Consider the following 26,635-nt stretch of genomic DNA (forward strand, 5'->3'; position numbering starts at 1 on the left):
CGTTTTTGTGGCCTTTTCTTTTTAATTTGCTACCGAAAAGCGTTCATTGCTCCAACTGAAAACCGGCCAATAGCCGCTACGTGGCTTTACTGACGTAATTCGAGCCGTCGAAGAACGTCAAGACCGAGAAAGAGAGAGAAATCTTTTGAGCTAGTTTACAGGTTATCTCATGGGCATAGAGCAGTAATTTCTGGCTAAGGTACTTTGCGACCCCCTAATCTAAGTACTGGGTGTGTTGGGCGGCTACGTTGTGCAAGCATTTAGGATTTCAAAAAAAATATTGAAATAACTGTTGCAGGGTCCCTTTAAGCGTGTGGGGTAGTGTTAGATGTTCCTTTGTGATTTTATTAGGTCATTTTCAGTCTTTAATATTTTTATATTTGATATTTTGATATTTTTGTTGACGTTGTAGGCATGAGGTCGCTGAATGAGGCAGACCATTTAGGTTTTGTTAAGTGTTCAGCACGTTATCACTTTTATAGTCTCTCGTTTGTTCTTAAGTTCAATGGAATGGGCGGTGATAGATGCCCGTTGATAAGTCGAATTAGGCGACTTTCATTTTCTTTGCCTATATTTCTGCTGTTTTAACAGCGTAGCTGTTGTGCAAGCCGTACGTTTACCATTGCATGAAAAAATATAAACAAAATATCGAGCGCTCTTGAGCGCGTGCCCCTTGGCAACCGCCAAGCGTCCTCGACAGGCGCAGTGGTGTTAGCAAAAAAACTCTCATAAACACCAAGGACCGAGAAAATAACGAGCGCTTCTAGGAGCGTGCCTCGCGGCGATCCCCGAGTCCCCGGCTCACGCAGTGGTTCGAGCAAAAAAAAGAAAAAGAAACTCCAATGGGTAATTGGAGACATGGCAACGAGTGTACCAACCCTTCCCGAGACGGCTTGCAGATCCCGCCACCGCTGCCTCGAGTCGATGGCGAAGAGCTGGTGGAAGCCTACAATGCTGAGGCTGACTTTGCATCCACCACTCGCCGCCAAGAAGAGGACGACCTCTTCGATACATGTCACGACGATGACTAGCACCGCAACTATGCAAATGAACAATGATACTGAAACTTAACTGTGTCTCCGGCAGCGCTCACCTATAACAGCTGCGCCATGCAAGTCTTGCGCGTGAGCGCAAGCTTCCCTGAATTTTTTTTAAAGACGAGAGTCTTTCATGGGCTACTTAAACCCAGAAATATTTGTCTGTTTGTATGTATGTTTGTCTATCTGTCTGTCTGTATGTGACTCGATTCAGCAACTCGGCGAAAGGGAAACAAAATCTGCGCAATGGTATTATATACTCACAGCCAAATCTAAAAGTCTAAGTCCGGTGTCAATGTTCATACTTGTCAGCATTGTTGAACGAGAAGAAGACATTACGCAAACATAAGGTAGAACAACAATACATGAGTGATATTTGCAGTGTGTCTTTGTTAAAAAATTCATGGATGCTTGGCTTTTGCGATGGCAAATGATATTCTACATCTACTGCAGAAAACCATCGCCTGCTGTTGCCCGCGCTCCTGGCGAAATTTAGGGAAACAAACGGCCACGACGAAAGGTTCCACTAGATAGTTTCCACGTTCTGCTTGGAACGCACGTGGAATAGGGCAACGTGGTTCTATAAACGTTGTACAACGTTGTACAACGAAGCGCCGTACAAGTATGGCGCTTCGATTCACGCGCGTCTCCGCCGCCCTTCAGCACTGGCATCGAGGAACCCGGCTTGTGGAAGTATAACGGGGTAAATTTAAATTGACTTGAGCAATTCTTTAGTGTGTTTACCTTGGGAGGAGCGCGACGGAAAAGGAACACCATAAGCGGTGTGTGCTTTGTTTTACAATCCTTTACAATTACACTATTGTAACAACTAAATTGCTTCCCTTCTCAAGTTACGCACTTTTTGTGCAGATACAATGCAGAATACCGTGACCGTAAAGGTACACGACAAAAATGCTTACCTCTAAAAGACTACGGGAGTCACCTATGTGCAACGTTTCGAAAACCTCACACGAGCGCTGATGTTGAAGGTTTTGATAGTGAAACCTGTCGATGCATAGGCAGCCGCATTGTATTTTCAGCCGACATTGCATTGTATTTTGGCTAACTTCCTCTCGGAGAAAAAGCTTGCCTCAGAGACCGTTTGTTTATCGCCAAGTGCACGGGAATAGAGCATGCACTTCGATATATTCGTTCGAGCATCAGCTGACTGTCACTTCTTATTGTTTGATAACGCAATCAGTACATCACTGAAGAGATCCACGACGTGACCAATCTGGTCGAAGGTCAGTTGTACTCCTGTCTCTTTTGTCTTTTGTTTTCAGTTTTGTCCTTGTAGCTGTTTCCTCCCTGCTTTTTAAACAAACACCGGAGGAAAGTTAAAATTTTTATTTTCGCAGTACAACCACACCTTTAACAGTTCTCTCGACGCAGTTTCGGCTGCGAAATGTGTACCTCCTTTGTAAGTTTACCGGTGCAGTATGGGAAACCTTTCTGACTTCCCTCTTGTTTTCTGGGGATGCAGAAAGTAGGGTTTCATGGCGAATGAGCAGCAACAATGCAGCTGATCTTGCGATCTGGCAAAAGCTGCCTGGTGCATCGTTTGCACGTTGGCGAACACGTATATGTTAATGTGTTTCTTCGTTTAAATTTTTAGCGAACGTTCTTACAAAAAAATTTGGGGCAGCTTCGCACAAGTGGCGCGAATACGGGGCAAAACGCGAAGCTGGTGGCCCCACCTCGCGTATTCATAGATCGGCTAAGTTTATGCGTGGTTATGCTTCAAGTCTCTGTCGAGTTTTCGGCGTGATGTCTTCGTTAGCCCCCAAAGAGCAAAAACACTCGGTTATTAAAGTATGTACAATGTACGCGAGCTCGTGACTCCGGGTCTTCGCAACTCGCTGGCGTTTTGCTGCACCCGCTTTACCGGTGCCGTAATCGGGATTGAACTGAAGTCGTCGCATCCCTTCTCGAGTAGTGGCGCGGCGCCGCCCCGCTTCCTCTTCTTCGGACGGGAAGCAAGTGGGCCGGTCGGTGCATGGTAAAAACATGAAAACAGTGTGAATTAACGTGACGCAGAGTAGAAGACACACACACGCCGCTTTGTTTTTCAGCGGCAATCTGATACTTTTGCAAGACGTTTGCAACACTTTAGTTGGCCGCTCTTACGATAACGAATGTTTCGTCTTTTGCGCCATGCCTGTGACCCCGTCGGGAGCGGGCCAGTGATACTTATTTTGAGAATGCACAGGTCTGTGCAAAGGAAACCTGACGGATTGGACATATTCAAATAAGCTACCAATTCCTGCAGCATTGGTCCGCTATACTTTCTAAATTTTCTGTTGATCAATGCGCCGAAACTTCCCCTGGGCTATGAGGCACGCCGTAAAGGTGGGATACGGGTTACTTTGGCAACCTGTGGGATCTTTAATATGCGTTAAAATTTTAACACACTGGAGTTCTCGTTGTGAGCAGAAGTTGAACCCACGTCGTTAGGCTCAGCAGAACAACGCCTTAGCCCTTCAGCCACTACGGCGAGCGCTGCTGTATGCTTCCCGAAGCAGCGGGTACAGCGTAGTGCTGCAGGCCCCTAGGTCGCAGACAGAACATGGAGAAACAAGAGACATAAAACGCGAAAGGTAAGAATATAAAAATCGACCAACGAATGACTTTGAAGGTCGATGTTTTCCTACAAAAGATGAAAGGACTAGATTAAAGAAGAACGCTACCTGCAGTGTGTTCCGAGCAAAGGGCATTTCCATGCTGTTTAGAAGGCTGCGAATGCAGCTGGACTGACGGATATTACAAAAAACTATCCACGTGTTCGCTAATTGAGGATTACCTGTTGCAAAATACTGGCGACAAGCATTGCCCAATACGCGAACAAATCATTTTCTTCATCCATTCATCTATCCACCCATTCACGTACCACTCCCCTGCCCATACATCCGTTCACTCATGGTATGTGCTTTTAGTGTAACTGCGTCTTCCTATGCATTCGCAATTGCAATGCTAGGATTACTACAGTAAGCCTCCAGGGGCGTGATTGTGCCCTCTCCTAACCATCTTCACGATTCTTTTCATATTGCATCGGTTTCTTCAGGTATCGGCTTTACATCTTCGTGCGTGTTAGCCTTACACATACTCTATTAGCGTAAACGTGCTTCGATATTTCCGTCGTTAGCACGCTCATATTACTTCTGTAGGCCTTAGTAAATGTCTCTAACACACGCTTCTAGGTATAGAAAACCAAGCATATTCACTAACTTCACAGTAGCAACACGCAAGGATCGGCTTTGGAGCAGGGGATGCAGGTTTGACCCGCATTCCGTAGAGCCCTGGCTCAAATTTCCGACCCTAACTGACCTACTTATTTAAGGCGAAGCTTTCTTGGCCTCACTGATGACGACCGTTCACACCAAAACGCACTGCAGGGAAGATAACTCCCTTTGTTGATGATGATGGTCATGGAAGCAATGAAACAGGGTTGAAACGCGAACCTTTCTCTGGTCGAAAGGCAATGCCTTCATAGTCCGAATTCAAAGTCCGATAACCAAATCGTTACTCCAGAACGCACTGCAGGAAAGCCAACTTACGCAATGGGTTTCCACAAAGGCACACCAAGCGCCTCAAGAAAAAAGAATCATCACTTGGTCGGTATCTAACCTGGGTTCCTCGCGTATGAAGTCGACGTCTATCCGATAGAGCCATTTTGGCATGGTCGAAGCAGCTTGGATTTTGGTCTATGGCTTTGACTCAGGTTGCATGGCAGAAGGCTTTGCGTTTTGACCGTTTTTCCCTTAAGAAAAAGGCTCTACTTTTTTTTATATGCCCATTCTGCCATAAAACGTCGTTGTCGTTTTTGTTATCCCGTCAAGTGAATTGCCCCTGCAGTAAGGAGTAGAGAAATAAAAGCCACAGTTGTGATCCGACAGGATTTTACACCCGTATCTGCATTGTACCAGCCCAGTTCTGAACCAGCTGCACAGTTTCCGCAGTTTTTTATTGGCTACATGGAAGCAAATGCCACTCAGATAACCTTAGCGAGAGGAAGGCGAACTATGCTGCCATTTTGAACGCGACAAACAACAAAGCAGGCGTAAACAAAAAAGCCCCAGCTACAACGAGAGAGGAGGAGTAAATTTAATGGAAAACGGCGATGTTAGCTTGGCCGTCGCACTGGCTTGCTACGCTATGTGATCAAGTCCGCACGTTGTGAGCGTTGTTCCTTTCTTTCCGGCATATTCACAGCTGGGGGATTCACAGGAATAGGGAGTTTTGAGATGCAATGTTCGCACTTCGCAAAAGTCATGAAACTATGAATTTGAATTTGAGGCGTTAAAGTTCTAGAATAATGCGTGCCGCATGACATCCGAACATGATGGCACGTGAGTTGAACAGGTGAAGCAAAATGTTACTCGAGGGAAGCTATTGGGTGTGCCAGCGTCTTTTCTGACTTCTTTAGCGCCGTAACAGGAAGGAACGGAAGCGACGAGACGCATACATGGCGTAGCAGAAAAGAAGCTGCAGTCTGAGTAATTCGCGCCAAAGATAAAGAAATGGAATCGCAGAACAGGATGCAAATAAGATGTACCGGTAAAAAAAACTTGTTCATAAGTATCGCCAGGCCTTCTTCGCCATCCAAGCACGTGAGCGCACTTAAGTGCCCAGCGATAGTTTTCGTGCTCTGATTCTGTTTGTGCAGCCGGAAATTTTTGCAACCCTCGGTCGGTCACGTCGGCGCCAGTTTTCGCTTAATGGAGCAATTACCGCTTTCGCAGACACCCCCCCCCCCCCCTTCCCTCCCCAAATGGCCGGCTCTCCTTTTAAACCGCGCTTCTAGGAAACGCCTATTCGTTATCACTTATTTGAACTCCTTATCGGGTGCTCCTATTGTTTCACGGTTCAAGAGCGAAAATAACGTGGAAGTCCTAAATGCGCTCTCTCGAGTTACGATAGACGCCCACGAGCTGAGACCGGTGCAAAAAAGTGGATCGTTATCTCGGCTGCGCGTGTACGCCGGCACGGCGACCGCCCCTGCGCGGTCAGCCAGGTACACAGCGTGATGTGGAAGGGCGCCTGATACGGTACAGACAGATCACGCAACGAAACAAATACCGGGATCGAGAAGGGAGGCGTGACCGTAGGAGTGGAGGTAAGGGGCCTGGAAATGCTGTGAAACGGTCCAAAGTCCGCCATGGGGATTAAGAGATAACGCAAAAAATTATCGACGGCGCGAGAAAAATAACATGAGTAATTAAGTCGAACAAAGTTGCGAACGTTTGAGTTTGTATGCCACGCGAGCCACGACCTCCGGAGTGCTACCCGAGTACGTGCCCTCATCACCACTACAGCTTGATGTTTCTAGGTGGCTAAAGGTAGAGTGCCCTTTGAAATGTGTGTTAGTGATGTTGCAGTGAGGCCTACAGGAGTAATTTTAGCATGATTTTAATGGAAGTAGCAATTAGGTGAGCAGCAAAGTACGCTTCGACTTGAATTGAAGCAGCAAAGTACGCTTCGACTTGAGAAAATCTGTGCTCACTGTAAGGTCCCAGAAACTTGGTTTACGCACTGTTAAGACGCTTGTCCCTTTGCAAGTCTGGCTAAACATGAGATGTTGATTGTACTGCGCACGTTAGGAATATAATTCGCAAGTTCACTTGCGATGAAACCCTTAAATAAGTGATCCGACAATGTTATTCATCAAACCTTCCTTAAAAGTCGCTAAAATTTCATTGAACTAAACCGGCACGCAAAAGGCAGGTTAGAACGGTTGCATTTATACCCCTGTGCTCGTTAAAATTCAGTAATTTTATGTTGCCTCGCGAACACACAAAAAATATTGTAAGCTCTTAGAAAACATGTCGGGGCAGTTTAATTAAGCGGTGTTGCCATTTCAGGGCATGTCCCACGAATGCAAGAATGCGTCATGCTACCAGTGAAAGCGATTGAAACTGCGGTTGTAAACTGAATTCCGGAGGTCAAGGCTTCCTGATTTGTTTCTATTTATGATTTCAAGGAAGGCTCAAAGGCATAGTCTGTAAAGATCAAGCTTGCTACGAGCCACGGCGTACGAGGTCATTGGCGTTATTGCGGCTGTTCTGAGGTTCCCGATGGGTCGCCGCTTTTTTGTCGTAGTAATGAAAACTTATTGCCGCTTCCATGCTATACATTGAACGTTGAGGAACCGAACTACAGCATACCACTCTTGTCTGCGCCTTTCGTGCGCACATACGGCGCGAGAAAGGCACGAAGCGCGCTTACAGTGGGCCTCCTCGATTATCAGACCCGGATCGTCCGCGGACTGCCCGAGACGGGATCCGGCGCTCGATTTTCCCGTGTATTCCTATGGGGCTCCCGGTCCGAACGCAGTCCTCGGACTGCCCACGGACCGTCCAGGACTGGTAAATCGAGGAGGCCCAGTGTCATTCTCCCGGGACGCCCAGCGGAGCATCCACACTAGCAGCGCGACAGTGTCGCCACCTAGATGTCGATCTCGTGGCGAATAATGTTTGCGCCGACAGGTGCCTCCACCAACAGCTTTCTTCATCGGCTCACTCGCGTGTTTCGGTGGGCGCTTTCCGCGGCTTGCGATTGGGCGCTTCACAAAGCCTGACCAGAAAGGCCTGCGCTCTTCTAATACTGCAGCCGTACCGCGTTCAGGCACTTCTAGTAAACGTACTTTGATGAGTAGGCCGGTAATGTGTGCGTGTACGCGTGCGTGCGTGCGCGTGCGTGCGTGCGTGTGCTTGTGTGTGTGTGCGTGCGTGCGCGTGTGTGCGTGCGTGTGTGTGTGTGTGTGTGTGTGTGTGTGTGTGTGTGTGTGTGTGTGTGTGTGTGTGTGTGTGTGTGTGTGTGTGTGTGTGTGTGTGTGTGTGTGTGTGTGTGTGTTTGTGTTTGCGGAGGAACGGCAGCCGGCAAGCATGAAGGTAAAATTGTGAAGGCAGCACCCGATTTGACGTTGTACTTCTTTCACGGTTGTCTTAGTGAGGTAGCATGCAATTCAGCGGCATTTTTTTGCACAGGAACGAAGTAAAGATACAATAATAGACGGGTGATGACTAAATTACTAAGGCGCACCGCGACCACGGTATTTAGTTGTGCTTAGAGATCTACCGCATCGTGACGGCGCCACATCGGTGCTTAAAAGGAGTACACTAAGGGGTTATTTTTATTTGTGGGACCTCATGTCACCGAAACGTTTGGAGGTCACTTATTTGTCTCCGTGTAGTATGGATCTCTCCCATATGCCAGGTGTACGTTTTGGTTTTGTCTTGCAGAAAACATGTGGCTGACCAACGCTTCAATTGTAGCGTAGTCATTTATTAAGACCACAACTACATTTAAAAGGAGCTCATATACAACAAAAACTGATGCAGCAACTCGAACGCAACGCTACTGAACTATGCTTTTTTTTTCAAGTTTCTGCCATGCTCTCAACATCTGATGCTGATCTAGCTAAAGCACTTGGCAAAAATATACACCTGTATCACCATGTCGCTTTTCACATGCAAGCAATTTTAAGTGCGAATGCACTTTATAAGCGACCCCAAACCTTCCACCGCCGGCGGCGGCGGCGGCGGCGGCGGCGTTCGCAGGCCTCCTCTCCCTAGCAACGGCGTGGAGCGGAGAGGAGCGTCGGTAGCAACGGCGCGGTGACGTCACTTCACCACGTGACCGCGCTCGCTCCGCCTCCTCGCCGTGGCTGCGCGGGTGCGCGCCGCTCCCCGCACCGCTCCTCGCGCCGTGACGTCATGGTATGACGTCACAGTGCGCCTCCTCTCCCCAGCAGCTGCCGCGCGCCTCTCTCTCTCCACCGTGACGTCACACTCTCTCCTCTCCCCCTCGCTCGGCTGCAGCTGCCGTGCGCCGCTGCCCCTCTCCCCTTGCGCTCGCCTCCTCTCTCAGCCACCTGGCTCGGCGCGCTCGGCGCGGCGTACCCCCCTATATATGCAGCGATAAACTGCCAGACCTCCGTTGGTCGGCTCGCGCGCGCTCACGGGCGAATGCCAACGGATTTTAACTTTACTCCCCCTGCATTTACTCCCCCCGCATCACCCCGTGCATTCGCACTTAACCATGTTCACCCTCGGGGAAATGCTTGGGAGTTTTTTGTTCAATCGAAACCTGGTGCATCACCGCACTACGCTTCACAGCAATGTCAATAAACACGGCGTCTACGAATCCGTCCGCTCTGACACGATGCACCGCCCCCTTTGGTTTCGGAAATGACAAGTTTGATGCTGAGGCGAGCGATCACTTCATGAGATGGGGACCGCAGCGAATTACTTCTTTTCCTAATATTGCAATAATTCTCACTGGCTACATCAGCTGCACTGTGTTCAGTGGCAACTGTTTCCTCACACAACCGGGACATGGCAAGGCTGCTGCTACGCAAACATACAACAGTGGAAGGAGCTAAGTTTGAAGCCCCCTGTCTTAAATGCTTACGTGGCGTTTGATATTCGACTAGTAGGGAAGTACTTTCCCAAAGATAGAAGGCACATCGTCATTATAAAGTCAAGGTCTTCTCTTGCCCGACATACCAACACGAACATCGACTACAGGAGAACACAACTTTAAAATGAAGTGCGGAGCAATGCGCTTTTCACAAACACGGTCTTTTTGTTGAAGTACGCGGTCTTCGCAGAGTGTGGCTCACCTCCGTGCCTCATCGTCCCCTGGTTTGAAAAGCGAGCACATCGCTTGGCCCGCCTCCTATCCCACTGTTTCAAAATGGCACTTCCCAGTCATTGCGGCATTGTTGGAGACGAAAGTGCGGACGCTGCCGACCGCTTGGCACACTAAAAAAGGGAGACCATATCAAATCCGTTATGCAGGACGGACGCCGCTAGGACTCTCCGCAAAGTTGCTCGGGAGACCACGCTATCCGAATGGACTACCCTAGAGTTAACGAGCTCTCGTATTCATGCCCTGGACCCGCATCTTCAGCGCCCCCTTTCATTAGGCCTCCCACGATCTGATGCAACCATTCTTTGTCGCCTCTGGCTCGGAGTCGCATTCACAAATGCTTACTCCTATTTGATTGGAATGGCAGCCAGTGAGGCATGCGAAGTCTGTGACACACCAGAGACCATACAGCATGTCCTATGCGAGTGTCCGCGGTTTTCATCGGAACGAAGCCAACTCTCATCGACTCTACGAAAGTTAGACTTTCGGCGCCCGTTCTCTGAGGCGACAATCCTGGGCCATTGGCCTTCTGCGTCATGTATACGGACAAGGCGACAAAAGCGCTCCTGTGTTTTCTAACGACGACGGAATTGCACTAAAGACTGTAGCGCAAAAGTCTCTATGAACTCACAGAACTTGCTTGTCTATAGTGTCCTACCGCTGTGCACACCACACTGCGCTATGTCTGTCCCTTTCCCCTTGTTTTTCTCTTTTCCTCTTTTTCCTTATTGTTCCCCTTTCCCCCTTACAGTATAGCATACTAGGTCGTAGACTGGTTAACATTCCTGCCTTTCCTTTACCTTTTCTCTCGCTGTCTCTCAAAATGGCACGAAACAATTTTTCTTCACTTACCCGCACCGTGTCACCTCTATAAACAACAGTAATCGAATCGAGAGGGGAGAGAGAGAGAGAGAGAGAGAGAGAGAGAGAGAGAGAGAGAGAGAGAGAGAGAGAGAGAGAGAGAGAGAGAGAGAGAGAGAGAGAGAATTCATATATTGAGCGTCTGAATTGGGAGTGGTCCCTTATTCACTGGAGCCCATATGATGTCATGGCCGCCTGCGCCCGGTCGACCAGCGCTAGCTGGGTCGCGAGTGAGGAGCTGGACATCAAAATCTCCCATTGCTCTCTAAAAGAGGGGGTGGGGGGATGGAGGAGGGGTGGATTTTCTGAGCTGAAGTCGCACTCGCACTCCCCAATTATTTGGCGGAGTGATCCTGGTTTTTTACAAAATTTGCATTCGGCAGAGTATTGCTCCGGGAACATGAGGTGCAGCCTTGTTGGGTGGGGGAAGGATCCAGATTGAATGAGGCGAAAGACTGTCTGCTGCTCCTTAGAGAGGCTAGGATGAGGTGGAGGGAGTGTCTGTCTTTCTAGCCGGTAGTGCTGCATGATTTCTCTGAAAGTGATAAGCGGGCAGTACTCCACGCCTTCCTCCGCAGCCTGGGGTGCGAATGCGCAGGCTTGTTGGTGGGCAAACTCGTTACCCTCCATGGAGGCGTGAGCAGGCGTCCACACCAATTTGATTTTTCTATTTGCTATTTTGTTCTGCAGCAAGCTAAGGGTCACTGGTGACACCCATCCTGATTGGTAGTTCCGATATGCTTGCTGCGAGTCGGTGACAATTGTTTGTGCCGGCGTCTGTGTGAGGGCCAGAGCAATTGCCATCTCCTCCGCTTCAGTGATGTCCGTAGTCTTGACTGTTGCGCTTACCAGAAGACTGTTCTTGGTCGATACCACCATTGTTGCGTATGGCTTGCCACTACAGTGGGAGGCGTTCGTGTATACGACTCCGGGGTCTTTTCCAAAGCTCGTGTTGAGCGCTCGAGCTCTCGCTGCTCTTCTCGCCTCGTGATGGGTGTGGTGCATGTTTCTTGGCAGTGAAAACAGCGTTCAGCGAGGAATTGTTCCACTGGTATGAAGACGCAAAAATGGCGCGCGAGTGCGCAGTTCGTGTGATGAGCGGCTACTCGCAACACCTACTAGCGTCGCGGGCCTCGCGGCTCATTTCTTGTCGCGCCGTTTAACCTGAACGTTAGGCGCCGCTATTCGCGAAGCCCGTCGGGCTGTTCGCTCACATAAATAGTTGTGTTGCACCGTGATGTTTATCCTAACAACGGCTATTGAGGAGGACTGTCAGTCACAGTAATTGAAAGAAGGGAAAGACAGCGTTCCTGAAATATGCCGCCAATCTGCGCAAGTTACCTGCGCAGCGTTGTGAAACGTACTTGAGGCGATTATTTCCCTTCAAGATTTTGTTGTGACCAAGGCTTCCTTGTGGAAGCCGAAACGTTAATTTCTTTTAAACTATAAATAACTTGTGGTCGGCGTCCTGGTCTTCCTTCTTCAAAAATGGCGCAGGAAGGGGCTCGGGCGGGTGCGAGAGAAAAGCAAGCACAAAAAAAAACAGAGCTTCCCCTCGTCCTGTTCCAGGCATAACAAGAAACGAAAAATAGAGAAAAAATCACGCGCGGCGGAAAAAAGTACGGAGGCGGAATAATTGAATCGCATTGGACTTGCCTACATTTATTTCATCCCGAGAGCAGCGAGACGGGAGGGCAAGAGCGTGAGGGGAGGGAGCGGGGAGCAGAGAAGGAGTTGCGTGGCCACGGCAGCGGAAGACCAAGAGTATTTCGACGACATTTGCTGGGAAGAAAGCAGATGCGGGGACAATGTTTCCTTCAGTTTATCTTTCTCTAGCTTACTGGGGGCGCAAATGTGGAGGGGAGAGGGGGGAAGCTACAACAAGGTTAGCAACGATACAAGCCCGACTGTTCAGCCAAAAGAAGATATTTGAAGAAAGAGAATACCTCATTCTTCAACTGACCATAAATAAATAAACAGTAACCCTTCAATTCGCATTTGAAATTTGAAATATTTACCCGCCTCCATTTCTTGCATTGTGTGTTCTGCATTACTGTAGCTGTCATATACGCTAGCAACAACTGCAACACAGTACCGCGATACAGCCTCAAAGTCTAGTGGTAAAGTCGCCGGTTTTAAAGTGAATAGCCTAGACTCGAGCACCAACAAAGATACAGTTTTTTTTTTCCAAAAAACGCCCACTTTCTACTGCAAAATTTTCTCTACTTGCACCTATGCGCATTCTTTTCGTAAATAATGGTGGTCTGCTCTTTAGATGAGTTTTTGCTGCAGGGAGGCTACATATTAACTCGTTTAAACAACCTCGTGCATCCCACCGGAAGAGCCGGGCTTGCACCTGTCCCAAAAGGCACATCAAGACAACATTTTTCCCCTCCTCACCCGCAGCTTACTAACACAGGAGAAGTGATACTCCGGAGGCTTCAAACAAACAGCTTTCCTCACCCAACTCGGCTACATCGGATGTACCCGACTTAATAGGCTGCCACATGTAAATTCTGCCCTAACCAACGTAACCTCATACACGTGATCTTGGGGCGCACACACAACCCAGCCCTCCCACCTTTACCCACTTCCCTTTCCCAACCTGAGCTGTGGGAGAACCTAACGACCAGCGCTGGCTTGGATGCACAGCAACACCTGGTGTCCAGGGCTGAGACAGCATGGTCATCCCATGGTCTCCTGGACTGAGGAACCACTCCCACACCACCAGGCTCACAACAAAGTTTTTTCTCCGCCTCCTCCTCCGAGGGTGACATCACAAGAACCATGTCGCCAGAGCTGGCGAATGACGTGAGGGAGCACGGAACAGCCGTAATGCTGAGTGGCTGTCTCCACTAACGACTACCTTCACAAGACTTTTCGAGTGACGTCTCGGCTCTGTCACACTTCTAGTGTTCGTTCAGACATTAATCCTGTGCTGTGTATGTGCGTCATCGCTTGCGGGTACACCACGACTTTCCACGAAGATGATATTGCGGCTGCCTGCTAACACGTCTTAAATTCATCGACGTCCTTGGGCCATGAAATTCGGCTGCCGCGGCGACGTGGGCGATAAACGTTCTTTTCTCTTTTAAAGACGATAGTTCTTTTTTGGGTTGCTTAAACGCAGAAATTTTTGTCTGCCTGTGTGCCTGTCATGACTAGATTCAGCCAACCGGTCAAAGGGAAAGGGAAGCTGCACAATAGGTTTATATTACCAGAGTCATATCTAAACCTCCAAGTCCGGTGTCAATGTTCATACCTGTCAACATTGTTGAACAAGATCAAGACATTACGCAAATATACAGCAAACATGAATACACAAGTGATATTTGCAGTGTTCCTTTATAACAAAAAACATGTATGCTTGATTTTTGCAAAATGAAATACTACATCCACTTCAGAAAAAAAAATTCACTCCATCGCCTGCTGTCGCACGCGCCACTATAGCTTCTGGCGGCATTTTAAGAAATCGAGCCGCAACAGTTAAGAAAGGTTCCACTAGATAGGTTCCACGTTCTCTTTGGAGCCCACGTTGAGTAGAACAACGTGGTTTTATAAACTTTTAAGTAGGGCGCATTGCTTCACGCGCGTCACCGCCGTACGGGCAGCGCGGGCACGGAGCAACCCAGCCTGTAGCATTGGAACGCGGTAAATTTAAATTGACTGGAGTAAACCTCCAGCGTGTTTACCTTGGGAGGATCGCGATGGGAGAGGAACAGCATGGGATTTGAGCGGTAAAGCAAGGGGAGGCATTTACTTGGCCAATGTGGAAAACAGCTTAGATGAAATTCTTCGAACATTTTACAGTACCCGTACTCCGATGCGCGTATCCAGTGAGCATTGTTTCGTCTGTTAGTGTTTGTGTGCGTGTGGTGTGCGTTTCTGGAGACTCATTTGTTTCACCCATTTTAGGTCTTTTATTTTCATGGACAAGCCGAGCTCGGCGCTAGGCGCAATTATCAATGTCATGAAAGTTACGTCTCGTATTACTCCTCTCTGAATTCTGCGTGTTGGCGGTGGTTTGTTGAGCCAGGGCCATATTGTTACGCACCCACGAGCAGGGCTTGAAAACGACGTCGTAAAGAGAACTCTTTATGTCTCGTTGATTTTTTCGCGCTAGAGGGGCCATCAGGACAAAAGACAACTTTGTTTTGTTCGAAAGACTTCGTGTTTTATAGAGCTCCTAGCGCTTGTCCGGCTGCAAATGATGCCGTATTCACTGAGAAATTAATCAGTTTAGGTTAAAATTTTCATTCTCCCGCCAAATTGTGCGTTTTCGGGATGTCAGCAATGAAGTCATAAGCGTGCGTATACAAACGAGCTTGCACTGCGTGATTCGGCTGCAGCGCTGCTTGCCGTCAGTCTTCCCTGAGGGCGCTACAGTACCCATGCGGGGACCGTTTGTTAACGGAGAACGACCGAAGTGAGACCGAAGCCATGGCTGCCCGTTACGGGGATCATCACTTTACTGGCACGAGAAATCTGCATGATGATGGTGATTATGACTGGCGCATAGCCAGCGGGAGATTTAACATCCTCCCGCGCGCGCAACGTTCGTGTCTGCCTCTGTAGAAGCGCGCTACTGTACTTGCTGGCCAGAGGACAGCTTCTCCAGCTGGAACCACGACCGCGTATCTGCCAAATTACAATTCATAGCCCTCTAGTACGTGTCTTTCCGGATGATATACGCGCCGAGAGTCTCACAGCAAATCGGAAAGCTTGAGCGTAATGTGGGCTCTAGTCACTACGCGCTGATGTGTCGCTTTCACACTTCTTGAACATCTCCGCTCTGGTCACTACCCGCTCACTTTGACACTTCTTGAACATTTCCGTCCTCCGACGCAGCTTGAACAAGCGAATCTGGTTCTTTGCGGCATCACAACTCTGAAACTTGGCACTGAGGCACCGCTAACACCCGGCTGGGAGATTTTACCATCCTCCCAGGTCTGCGATATAGTTCATGGTGAGTAAACAACAGGTCCAAAAACCTAATTATCGGTCCAGAAGGTCATTCCTTGTACAGCTGCCGGCAAACGCTGTCCCTTTTCGTCTCCAGCGGTGCTTGCGCCGTCTTGCCGCCTTGAGTATTGCAGCCTGGCCTCGAAAAGGCGAAGCGGGTGTCAACCAAACTCTGCGCCTAGCGTCCTCAAAGGTGTGATGTCTTGCAGCATTGCAGCCTTTGCCGGAAAGCTGTTTTCGGGTAACTGTGAATGTCTCGGTGGGACGGTAGCTCGTGTGCAGCGAGTCCAGCCGCGTCTTTATGACGGTCTTCCACCGGCCTCGCATCGGCCTTTCGGTATGGTCTCGACGAGTTTCTTTTCGTGCTGGCTCTCAGCTCACTGTAGAGTTCTGGTTGTTCTCGACCAGGTCTCGCTGTCTCCCGGCATAGCGCAGAAGCGGTGAGCAAGGGTTGCTCAGCTTTTCCAACATCAGTGAAATGCAACGACTCAGTTTGGCACTTGGGTACAACCGACCGCACTACTTCGTCGCTTAGAGCTGTTCGGCTTTGAATAACTTCTGCTAAGCATTCGCCTTTCGTTATGTCTGAACAGGAGACATGATCGAACTCACACGGTGGAGGCAATGTCTTCTCTCGTTCTGTATGGAGCAAGAAGCTCTTCTCCGAGTCGCACGTCGCATTGGACGGAACTGTATCTGCTTGCATCTCGGCCCTATAGCAGTTGTAGTCCAACGAACTTCCTGGTCTCATGCTACCAGAAGTCGACATTGCAGACAGCGTGGTAGACGTGAACATCGACGTATCTGGCTTCTGCACGTTTTCAGTATCGGGAACGTCAAGGTGGCTGTGGACCGTCGCGATCAACTGCGGCAGAACTACTCGCGAGGTCGACGTACGCGAGCCGACGTGGGAAGGGTCGTCTGGATAGGGTGAGGTGCCCTTGCCGGTACATTTAATGCCGGGTGCCCGCAGGTCGCTCAAGGTCGACCGCAACCGACTCAGGCACCCGCATATCCTTTCCTGATATTGCATTACGTCGTAAAAATCATGTTCAAAATCGTCTCCTTCGAGAAGCTCACCTATCGCCTCGTTCAGCTTGTTAAGTTCAGTGTCCTTCTGTTCCAGCTCGTTTATAGCCAACTGCAAGTCCAACGCAGACGGTGAGGGAACTTGTCGGAGCTCAGTCGCTGCCTTTAGCAGCCTTGTAACAGCAGCGCGCAGAACCCTCCTCAACGAACACAGGGCGTCCAGGTCATCACCAGCTTGGTACTCGGGGGACGTACAGTTGCTCCCAAGCGTGGTACCCTGGACGTGACGGTGCGTATCTGCGTCCCGTTGGAGGTTCCGGTCGGTCGTAGGTGGGCGGACAGGGCCAGCCATGGCGACCTCCGGCTGAGGGCGGGGCAACGGCGGTCAACAGTAGTCAAATCACGGGGTTCTACGAACCTCAAGCCGGAGGGGACGTCGCATGGTCTCCTTCGCCGCACGTGTTCATTCTCCCGGGCTTAACGGCACCAAAATGTTAACGGAGAACGACCGAAGCAAGACCGAAGCCATGGCTGCCCGTTACGGGGATCATCACTTTACTGGCACGAGAAATCTGCATGATGATGGTGATTATGACTGGCGCATAGCCAGCGGGAGATTTAACACCGTTGTCTGCCGTTGCTTTTTTTTACCGTATTTGCACCTTTCTTGTTTTTGTTACTGTAGAAAGTAATCATTTCGTGAGACATGGAATATCTTCGACAAACGGGGTCACGTAAAACAACGTCGCTTACGCCAATCGGACAATCGTGTAAGACAATTCGAAAGCGGCGGACTGCTGAGCAGCTAACTCAAGCATACTGCAGTACAGTACGCATCGGTACTTCTATGTTTACGTTTGCTATCGTAACTTCCACTGTTTATACTACCATTCTTACTGATATAAAAAGAATGTGGCCTAAATTTAAGCGCAAATAGTTCGTTCGGCAAGGTTATAAGCTCTGCCTATTTTGCGTTTGCTTTCGCCGGCCTCCGCCAATCGCAGTGCTGGCTGGTAAGACATCATTGGTTCTGGTGCGGGAAATGAGCAAGTGGGTCACATGGCCAATCCCTTTTTTCCTATTTATGTAGCTTATCTGAGCGAAGGGTGTGTTAAAAGTGATGTCAGTATGATTCTAACGAGGCAATCTTTCGAATGAACCAAACTTGTGTTTTATCTTTAGGGCCCCTTCAAGCACATATCCAATCCAGGGCGACGTGCTGTTCAGTTGTTCCCGAAAAGCAGTCCGGTCTCCTCGCAATACAACGTCGATACAGGTCGCCTGCACGCGTAGGAATAAAAATAAAACAGTAGAGCTGATCTATCCTTCTTTGTAACAAAAAACGCACATTAACTTCACAGGCACATGCATGAATACGCGCCCATAACAATTGGTAAACAAGAAGAAATGCAATGTCATTGTTAATGTTTCGGTGAATGTTGGGAAGTATAAATGGCGCTTACTTACTCTTATTGAGTTCCTGCTTTCTTGCTACCTGGAAAAGCCAACAACGGTTGTTTGTGCGTGTTGCTATACCAATCATTCATTTAATTACGGCCACATACAACCCGAGCTTGCTGCTGCATTACTCCAGGATGAAACCACACCAAAAGTCAACGTTCACTAAAATATTTTAAAGGGACACTTGAGGTATTTGTAAATATTGTTAGATTACTTGCGCAAATTGTAGCCTGGAGTCCCTAGGCCATGTACGCTCTGGAGTCCCTAAACCGCGCGACTTTATTGAGCAGATAAATCAATCTAAAGTGTTGTCCACCTCGCTGCATTATCTTTGCCGATTTCCCATGATGCTTCATACGATGCTTACTAGAACAGGCTTGACTTGACTGCGCTACTGCGCGGCTCACCGACCCTCCGACGGAATCAGCCGGCCGGTCCCCGGCGGGTCATCGCAATTTGTTCGCTCAGTTGAAACGAAGCCACGACACGGTTAGTGCCGGGAAGAATGTGCTTTTATTTTGTTTAGTTTGAGGACTGTATCGAGGTTAGTAAAGTCTACGGAGTCAAAGTAGCTAGCTCCACACAAGCGCACATGCAACGCTTCACTGACTGGTATGCTAGTAGAAAATCTGAGGCCAATTCATGAAGGAGTAGGGTCACTGAAGATAAAATAGGTACAGTCAAACGCCGCTACGACCAACGATTTTACTACGAAATAGCCTGTACAACGAAGCATGCCATATCCTGGCCAAATTACTACGTTCCGTATGTATTGCGAGCGCCACTACAGCGAAGACCACTGCAGCGAATTGGCCAGTCTAACGAAGAAATTCGTGATTTTGAAGAAAATAGGCGATTTTGAAACCGAAATTGAGGAGAGCGCGGCTATTTAAAGGAGCCATGAAGACAAAATACAAGTTGGGTTTATTAGAAAGACTACTTAGTCCTGATAACAGTGATACCAATATCATCGCAATCTTCGAACAAATAACGGAGATATTAAAGAAAACGTGTGAAGCAGTCGCGACCCCCTAGCCAATTTCCCGCAACTTTTCTATGACGTCACGGGACCTTGTTTGTGCGATTTGTGGCCGCCTAACTGACCTGTCGCGACGACGCATGACTGGACGTCTGTAATGGGGCCTCTAGTTCCATTTGACCGTATCACTTGAATGCTAAAGTGCAGTTAACGCACTGAAAATTATGTTTTATTGTTGGCCCGTATGACGTCATTCTTGCTCTTAACACGTCACTGTGGCGCAAAATTTGAAAGTTTTTAAATACTTCTTGCTTTTTTTCCGTTAAAAAAAAACAACTTTTGTGGCTCTAATGGAGCTGAGTGAGATACTGAATCCTAGTTCTTTCAAATTAAACGAAGTTGTATTTTCTCTTCATGGCTCCTTTAAATCACGCTGCAGCCGGCAAGCGAGCGGCCAGACGTTCAGCAGCTCGGGAGCAAGCCTGCGCGCAAGCTGTACGCGCGCACGGGGCAGCAGATGGGGGAAGCGTTCGGAGTAGAGCTCGACGGGTTGTCCAGTTGCGTGGTTGGCCAGAGGAAAAAGCGCCCGTCGGCTTGAACGTCACATGCGCGTCATAAATGTTTTTACCACCCCATAGCTGTTCACGCGATCGGCTGGCCTGTGCAGCGTGGTCTGCAGCGGAGCTGTTTTTAACGCTTCTGACTGATTAAGGAGGCGTTCCACGGGGCTACCTCTCGTGTGCCAGCTGATTTGGTGGTACTTACTACGCATTAAAAATAAATTTGGTCGAGGTGAAATTTCAGTGCAGCTGGCCTTTAAGTACCACAGTCACATCCGTGTCAGCGATGAAAAACGTTTTTTGCCTGGTAATGCGAGAAACATTGCAAAACTGATATTTCAGGCCACAGTGACGTGTTGGGGGCAGGACTGACGTAGTATAGGCATAACTAGAAACATAATTTGCAGTGTGTCAATTACACGTTAGTATTCAAGTGATGCGATCAAATTGAAGTATAGGCAACCTACAAACGCCCAGTCATGTGTCTTAGCGATGGTTTAGGGCGGCGGCAGTCAATCCCATAAACAAGATTCTTTGACGTCATAGGAAACTTGCCGGAAAGTGGCTAGAAAGTCGCCACTGCTTCACTAGCTTTTGTTATTATCTCCCTGATTTGTTCCAAATTTGCGATAAAATTCGGGTTATGCTTACCGGGACAACGCAGCCTTTCGAATGAACCAAACTTGTATTTTGTGTTCATGGCCCCTGTAACGATGTACGAGTACCAACTAGCCGAACTATCGCTTTTACTAAGCTGAGGGAGTACAGCATTTTGAACAAACTGGAGAGCCTGGGGCCTACGGCAGTATTTTTCTGCCCTGGAGTTGCAGTCGCGGTACAACTCCCGCTTTTGCTGTGGCACGTGGACTGTACCGCTGTAAACATTAACCGCTGCGATAAATGCCACTGCTGCCGTGCCAGGGTTCTGTGCTCGGCCGGCAGAGCTGAAGAGACAGACAACTGATTTTTGTGGAGTGCATGCGCTCTAGCTCATCTGAAAGCAAGCGTTTTAAATGCTTGGGTAACAGCAAGGAATTTTTAAATAAACTGGAGGGAATAACTTTAATTTTGCACTAAACTTTATGAACACTGAAAGGTTGCGCCTTGCAATGTCGAAACGTGACCCTATAGGTTACGAGTCTAAACAACTCCGTCGGTTTCAACTCGTGGTTCCAAAGCCGCATAAAGGAATATACGAGGTTGCACATTATTGTTGCTTTATCCGGGGACACGTTTTTCAATACCTCTTTTATTCACTCCTGCCGCTAAAAGAATATTACCGCACGGCTCACTGTCTCAGTTGGCAGGATTCCTTTTTGCGGGACACGCATGGCTGGTAGATATGCAAATTCCGAGTTTCAAAAGTTCTAGGGCGCTATCACTAAACATGTTTCGGGTTAAGGTGTTTGAAGTGATGCCTTTTCATTATTGATAAATAAGATATACTTGACAAGAATTGGTTATCTTCCCCCTTTAAAGTATCTGTCCCGGTGGACGCCGCTTCAAGCCCGAGTCTACATCTTTTGTTAGCAGGTGCCTGTAAGTAAGCAAGCTTACAACCACCGGAAGAAGCCAACACAAACAAACAAGCAAAAACACAAGAACGTCTCGCGCTATGGCATGCTCGCGCTTGTAAGACAGGTGGAGCATCGGGATTGTCGTCCAGCGCGGACGATGGCCGCCACCTTGCGGGAACCGGAGGAATCTAGCCGTGCGCGTGTTTCGAACGCTCACGAAGCGAGCGCAAACTGTCTTTTGTTGGCGCAGAACAAAAACACGAGAAATCCTAGCCATTAACAGCTTCGCTATACAAAATCTTGACACACGCACATTTTCTTTTTTTTTTTAAAGAGCAAGCTTCGAAAATTTAGTTGGCAGCTACACCTTGGCATTGACCGCACGAACCGGACACTATCGGCTGTGCTCGGGCTGATAAGTTCTACAAACAAGCCGGTCGGACGCGTTCGGTCCTGTCGAAGCATGTGCCATGAACCACTTTTGCCTGACAACAGGTCCTCGCAGAGCTATCTCACTTGTCCTCAGTGGCGTCATAGAGAACGGCTGTTAGCCGGAATCTCTGTAGGCTCCTCTTATCTTGGCTCTAAGTAAGCCGCCGAGCACCGAGTAGTCGCGGATGCCCAGCACCACAGGTGAGCCGCAGCTTCCGTTTCACGTCCTGTTCGCGCACATTCCACAAACAATGCCGTCTGCCCCGGTGCCGCGTAAACTTCGTTTGTTTACTTTTGTCGCATCGTCTCTAAATAAGCTAGTTACCATCAATCAAATTTACTACAGTAGTTAATTTTTTAACATTAGCGGTATCGCGACGTGTTAGGTTGGTTTCTTTCCTGCACTTATGTGACCTCTGCAAAAATAAATATCATAAATGTTTAAAGGGAAGGCGGTGACACGACAGGACAGGACAGCGGAGGAGCCTTCACTGAAAGAAGCAGTCTAAAAACAGTTGAATTTGCGCATGGTTGCCGAAAGATAAGGTATACGTGTTGGTGAACAATATAAACAACCTTTTATTTTGACATCACGACGTTAGCCTTATCTAATGGTGCATGTCCTGCAATATTTGTGCAGTTCGAGTTAGGAGCAGTGTTTGTTGCTTTTATTTAATTACTCGTCTTCTACGAGGACATTCCTCAACCACGCGCAGTAAATGCAGTACGGGACTGAGATATCGAAACTTTTGTTTACACAATCGACTTGGGAGTCCGCCATAGAGGAGGATTGTTACCGCAGAACGTAAATACTAGATCGTTGTCAGTTTTACCTTGATTGTCCCATCTCCCAGCAAAAGAAAGGAATATATTTGCCGTTGTCACCAGTTGATCGTCTTAGACTTCGCACCTTGCACTATGTGTGCTTTTTTTTGCGTCACGACTACATAATTGCGCAAGGAGAAGCTATATGGGGAGTAGAGTTATTAAGTGGACACATTTGCTTAAAACAGTGTATAAATACAAAACAGATTTGCTGGCAAAACAATGCCGTGAGGTTCGTTTGGTCTTGTTCCTCGTGGCTACAAGACGCACTACGACGTTACGCACGACGCTTAATGGCACTCCACACTCTCACCGCCCATAAACGGGCCAGGAAACAGCCCCTTTGAATAGATAACGTTATCATGGCCAGTACGAACCCGTGGCCGCTCAGGCATGACTGCTGAGATAAAACTCCAGGTCACACGGCTTCGGCGACCCCATAATTTTGTTATCGAACCCCTTACTACGCCGGAAGCCTCTGAAGTGCTTCACCGAGCGCGAAGTTTCTCGTTCACGGCGTAAATCAAAAGTTTCTGCTCAATGACCGACTCGACGAAGAGTCCTGGTCCCGCGACGGGGGTCACTTTCCTGTCGTAGGTGTTGGTGTGGAGCGACGACACTTTCTTTCTTTCGCGATGGCGAGGACAAAACTGTGCTGCTACTGTCGTGTCCAACCACTTCCACCAACATTAAAACTTGCCTTTATAGTCTTTCGCTGCAAAACAGCGTACAACCAGAAATTTTTCCCATTACTGTGGTTTAGTGGGAGCAACGTGGGCTCGGGTAGAGTATTTGTTGGCGAGTTACATTTTTTAAACCGAAAGCTTTCTATGTGAGACCTATGGCGCACTGTCAAAAAGCTAATGCAACCGGTTGGTCGATCGAAAAGCTCTGATGAGGTCTCTGGACACTTGGGTGAAACCGGGCTTCCATTTGCCAAAACTGTTAGTATACTTGAAAATCACGAAAAAGAAGTGGTTCAAGATATAACAACACACGCACCGATCATGAAGAACGAGTACAGTTGTATACCTTTATATAGAAACCATGAATCGGTGTACATTTAGATTTTTCGTAGATGCGTTTACTTCGTGCGCGAGAAATCGTCGCGTGGATTTGTTTTGCGTTTGCGATTTACGACTTTGAATGTTTGACGATCGATGGGACGCACTTTCAGCTAAGGTAGGACGCACTTTTAGCTAACGTGTTGACGCACTTTTGACGAAGTTTTGATGAGAGAAAACTTTGCCGCCTCTCTCAGGTTTTCTTTAGAAAGGGATTGTAAGCTTCTTTTGTTGGCACTACCAACATGATGGCATAAAATGAAACGAAACCTAACACAAATGAATTAAAATTCCAGAATGTTCAGATCCAGGCTGATGTTTTTGTAGGCATGAAGTACGCGTTGGGAGGAAGGGGTGTATAAGTTTACGCATGGTCATTAGCAGTAGTAGTATACGGCCAGCCCTCGTGCCTCCAAAGGACTGGCTTAGAATGCCTTTGGAGAAAAAGAGACGATCACCTTGTGTGCCTCCACCCACCTTCCATGGAACTGTTACAGTAATATCTAGTTAACTCGAGCTCGAATATCTCGAAAACGTGGCTAAGTCGAAATTTTCCGCTGCACGGAACCATTTTCTGTATATCCCATGTATTTGTTGCCCTTTATTTCGAAGTATTTTTGGGCCACACTTCTCGAAATCTTGACTGAGAGTGGAACGAAAATTTCGCCGCCACGGACCGCTTCACAATATTTGCGTGATACTGCCGCGCCTATGTTCCTCGATTTTTTTTCTCGTTTATCCGCACCTACAACGAATACGATGTTTTCCCCGAACGTGAAGTCTGAGCCTAGAGGCATATCAACTTCGTCAAGAAACCCTGTGGCACGTAATGTGACGGTAGAGACATGCGGTACAGCAGGTTGCGCCCATGACAGAACTTACGGACGCCGAAATCGTTGAAATGGCCACAGAAGGAGGGAACGGCGAAGACGGATGCGACGACCACGAACCTCCTCGAGAGGTGCCGACATCTGTCGAAACGAGGAATTTGCTGCGCTTGCTGCGAAATAAGGTTGAGTGCAGCGGCGGGGAAGATGGGCTCATGCAATGCGTCAAGAAGCTAGAGGACTCCTTACTAGGCACGAGTGCGAGCGCAAAGCAGACCAGCATTACGCAGTTCTTTTCTGTTAAGTAAAATTTCAGTGTCACAAAACCCAGCCGAAGAACGCCTCTCGTATGTTTTTTTTCTCCTTCAAACATTTATGAAAAGCAAGGTTAGAAGCTGCTGTCGAAGAGCTGGTAAGCAATAGCGCCTTTTTCTGCAAAGAACTCGATATTTCATGGCAATTCGCGCAACCTTGCTCATCTCGAAAATTCGTTCATCTCAAAATATTTCCCGGTTTTTACTACTTCGAGTTAACGAGGTATTACTGCACTTCTTTGTAAGCGTTTATGTAACGTACATCCACCTCGAGCTGCCAGAAATGGCCCAGTTAAGAAGAGGTTGTGAAAACCACCGCATCTCGAGAGTGACCGCTGTTTCTGCAACCAGAAGTCCATGTAAAAGGATCGGGTGCTCCTTTTCGTACACTGGCGCATTTAGTGGTGGGGCACCGCGCTACAATTGCCGGCCACCCCCAGCCACCCGCAATTGAAACGCCCGAGGTAGCGGATTGTATAGCAGGGCTTAAAAGGTCAGTCCGTACAAGGCCGGGCTCTCTATTCACACGCCAGTAACATCTAACGTGAGGATTAAATGCGAAAACTTTACGATCCCTTCCTAAAGAAAGTTGAGAGATGCGCGAAAGCTTCCTAACATCATAACTGCGTCAAAACCTTCGCTGCGAGTTCGTTCAACATTCGCTAAAATTGCTTCTGATAGATCGTCAAACCTTCAAAGACCTAAATAGCAAACCTAAAATGAGTCCATGCGACGATTTCTGACGCCCGAAGTAAGCGCATATACAAACGATCTAAATGTAGACCATACAAACTATACTATTGAACTCCTTCATGATCCATGCGTGTACTGTCTTATCTAGAACTATTCATTTCTGGATATTTCTACGTAGCCGTTTTGATACATTGGTAGCCAGGTTGCAGGCACGCGCCGTGTGTGCAGAAATCTTATCAGAGTTTTTCGGTCGACCAACTGGTCCATGGGAAATGCATCGGTTTTTTGACAGGACGCCATTGGGCCCACAAAGAAAGCTTTCACTTTAATAACAAGGGGCAGGCGCGTCGGCTATATATTTAGAAGGAAGGCTGGATGGAGTCACAGACTGACTAGCCTACACGTTAGAGGCTTCCAGGGAGTCCAGAAAAGCTAGTGGTGCACGTCAGCGTAGGGGAGAACCGTACCTCTTGTTCTGAAGCATCTACCCTCGAAGACAACTCATTTCGGCTTGCACCATCACAGTTTGATAATGAGAGAGAGGTAGAAAACTTCTTTATTCAGCAGCGCATTGCGGGAGTAGAGCCTTCTTGCAGGTAGCCATGTTCCTTGCTGGATGCTACTGCTCTCTTGAACAGCAGGAGCTGATCGCAAAGAAGGGAGATGGACAGCAGCGTCCCCCATTGCTCGGGGGAATGAGGAGGGGGTAAACGCGGCAAATCGGGGTTCTGGGTAGATTCCTGTTGTTTTTTTTATTTATTGCCTGCCTTTGACAATTCTGGGTAGATTTAAGAAGAGCGTGCCTGCATGTTCCTGACTGCGTAAAGAAGTTGCACTGAGCCTTGCTTTGATTTGGGAACATTAGGTGCATCAGTGTTGGGTGGGGATACATGTGGGTTTGTACAAGTCTAAACGTAGTTGACGGTGGGGCAACGGAAGTGTTCTGGTTCCGAGTCTGAGGTGCTCTGCGCTTTCCTGGAAGGTCGTCAGTGGCATAGGTTCAGGTGACCCCTCCGCCGCCTGGTCGACGAAACCTCGGGCCTTGAGGTGCGCTTGATTATTGTCCTCTAGGGAGGAGTGGGTCAGCGCCCAGACCGAAGGCCGCTGTATTTTTAAAGGTATCGCACACTCCCCCTCTCCGCGCTGTTACCTCTTTGCTCTTCTCTTGGGCGCCATTAGTGAGCCACACCCGCCGAGCGGTCCGCCCGGCAAGCACCAAAACAAATCCCATCTACCACATTTCAACAGCCCTTCACATCAAAGACCCCAACCCGGGTTAACTAGGACAAAAATGCAGTAAAAACAGGATGTAAGTCAGTGTCTCATATCGAGCCAAGCCTAAAACTAGTGATAACAAAACAATTTAAACTTCAATTTAGCGTCCTCATGGCATACATCATGACAAGCATGGCCAGGATTTCGGGA

The 26,635-nt window shown here is 48.3% G+C and overlaps 1 protein-coding gene across 4 annotated transcripts in view; it reads left to right on the forward strand.

The window, feature by feature from the left end:
• LOC144146786 (lysosomal alpha-glucosidase-like) overlaps window positions 1-26,635 on the forward strand; it is a 152,593-nt gene that overhangs the window by 63,556 nt on the left and 62,402 nt on the right. Inside the window, exon 1 of one of the 4 annotated variants that reach the window (XM_077678721.1) lies at window positions 6,219-6,373. The exons of 2 other annotated variants lie outside the window; for them this stretch is intronic. The gene's annotated coding sequence lies outside the window, so the exon portion shown is untranslated. Of the gene's footprint in view, window positions 1-6,218; window positions 6,374-21,531; window positions 21,689-26,635 lie in introns of those variants that run through there. One more of the 4 variants, XM_077678720.1, reaches the window with a different exon arrangement.

Source organism: Haemaphysalis longicornis, unplaced genomic scaffold (assembly GCF_048455015.1).
Source record: "Haemaphysalis longicornis isolate Haplotype H1 unplaced genomic scaffold, Haemaphysalis longicornis Haplotype H1 scaffold_7, whole genome shotgun sequence".
Taxonomy (NCBI): Eukaryota; Metazoa; Arthropoda; class Arachnida; order Ixodida; family Ixodidae; genus Haemaphysalis; species Haemaphysalis longicornis.